Raw genomic sequence first — 2,278 nt, forward strand, 5'->3', positions numbered from 1 at the left:
TTCCATAGTGATACTGCCTCGGAAACCCAAGGAGGGGTCGCTATGAGTCGGGGCCGACTCGACGGCACATAACAACAACAGTGTTGTTCGTACATGGTTTTCCTAGGCAAAGACATGGGAAATAATAGCAGAAATTATAATCTTCAGCAGGAAAGAAACCTCAACTCAATTGCTATACTGGTATCTGGAGTACTTTCGATTGTATTTTAAGAGAAATTAAAACAAGTGCTCGATGCAAGATTCTGCTGTTTTTGTGCATTTTAAATATTCTCTCAGGCAACTACCAACACCTACCCTGAGCTGCCAGCCTAGGCCATTCAAATATTTCTGAGAGTATCAATTATTGTTTTTGTTAGCACTCTGGTTAAAAACTGGATAGGTTTTAAATGACCTCTCCCAGAATGTAAGGTTTTTACATCACAAATAATTTGTTATGGCAGAAAGTATCTGTATATTTTAGTGGGAACACCTCATGTTTAAAATCAGTAACAGATTTCTCCTTTCAAATCAATATTTTCCAAACTTCTATAATGAAATACAGTTATGATATAACTAATTAAAATGATGAATTACTCTTTTTCTACTGTATTTAGAGTCTCTAGACTTTCATATAGCTGACATTTTCAGCTTTAGAGTACCATTCATCCACAGTTTGAAACAGAAGTTATGTAGGACTTTCTTCTAACATAATGGCTTTATAATATAGAAACTGTCCTAAACAATGTAGATAACTCTTGTTTTAATATTTCTGGTCTTTCCATTTGGCAAATGTTTATGGATCATAGACTTTGAGTTCAGCACAACAGTAAGAAAGAAATCTTATACACATCAAGTTTAGACCTTAAAATGTATGATCAGCTGCCAATATGCACAGTGGCTATAAGACTTCAGGGGGTAAAAAGATCACTACGACTTATAATGTCTGGGCTAAAAAACAAGGTGAGCTTTGACTAATCATAAAGAAGTACTTAACAAAAAAGGCCCTTCAACAGAGAGGAAAGCATGAAAAGTACATTAAAAAAAAGATACCCACCCAGTGCCATCAAGTCTATTCCCATTCATAGTGACCCCATAGGACAGAGCAGAACTGCCTCGTTAACATATCCAAGGCTGTAATCTTTATGGAAGGAAACTGCCACATCTCTCCTCCATAGAAAAAAGGATAACCCAAAGACCAGCCTGGCTAGAGTAAAAATTACTCCCAGATTCCAGGTGGTGAACAATACATCCCTAAGTGTTTCTTTAAGCTGAATTGGTAGGTTAGTCCAAACAGATGCATAAGGTTCTTATTTAGCCTTATGTTAGTACAAGATAGGAGTTCTAGCGGTGCAGTGGTTTGAATCAATCAGCTGCTCTACAGAAGATGAGGCAGTTTGTTTACCTGAAGATTTACAACCTTGGAAACCCCATGGAGAACTACGCTGTCTTAAAGGGTCACCGAGTCAGAATCGGGTTTAGTAAAAGAAGTTCAAAATCCTTTCAATGATTTAAAAACTGCACATGCAGCAACCAAAGGTAATTCTGATGAAGAATTTGTTGGAGTAGGGGTTCAGCAGGGGTTGGTTCAATCATTCCAAAGTGAGGGAATATTTACATAATAATAAAGGGCAAGTATAAATTGTGCAACCCAGAGACTTACCATAACAATGGCAGTTGCATTAGGCTAAACAGGTAGGGTAGAGTTGGATGAGACAACCTTGAAAGTCAGGATGAAGAGTTTGGACGCTTTTTTTTTAAAAAAAGCATGGATATGTCATAATAAAACAGTTTTAGGAAAGTTATTTTTTTAAATACATTAATATTAATCTTTCTCTAGGCTTCTAGTGATGGATTAGACAGTTATCATTCCTTTTCCTCCTCTCTCTTTTTTCCCTGGGATTCAGAATTTAAGTAGGAATAAGAATCCAAAAGGAAAAACTGTCTCTTATGGAACAACATTAAGGAGCCCTGATGGTACAGTGGTTAAAGCACTTAATCTGAAGATTGGCAGTTCAAATGTACCAGCCACTGTGTGGGAGAAAGATGTGGCAGTCTGCTCCCACAAAGATTATAAGCTTGGAAACCCTATGGGGTAGTTCTACTCCATCCTGCAGGGTTCCTATGAGTCAGAACTGATTCAGTGGCAGTGGACAGGATGGAGCAACTACGACCTTTAGCAAGTAATATTCTCTGTTGTTGTTGTTGTTTGCTGTCGAGTCGGCCCTGACTCATAGCGACCCCTCCTTGGGTTTCCGAGGCAGTATCACTACGGAAGTAGGATTGCCCAACCTTCCTTCCG

General features: G+C 38.3%; 1 protein-coding gene across 1 annotated transcript in view; it reads right to left on the reverse strand.

Annotated features, from left to right (window-relative positions):
- The window catches only part of ERI1 (exoribonuclease 1), a 62,614-nt gene that overhangs the window by 26,493 nt on the left and 33,843 nt on the right, over positions 1-2,278 (reverse strand). The window lies entirely within an intron of this gene.

The sequence above is a fragment of the Orycteropus afer genome, unplaced genomic scaffold, assembly GCF_000298275.1.
Source record: "Orycteropus afer afer isolate SDZICR_OR568_19922 unplaced genomic scaffold, OryAfe1.0 scaffold00706, whole genome shotgun sequence".
Taxonomy (NCBI): Eukaryota; Metazoa; Chordata; class Mammalia; order Tubulidentata; family Orycteropodidae; genus Orycteropus; species Orycteropus afer.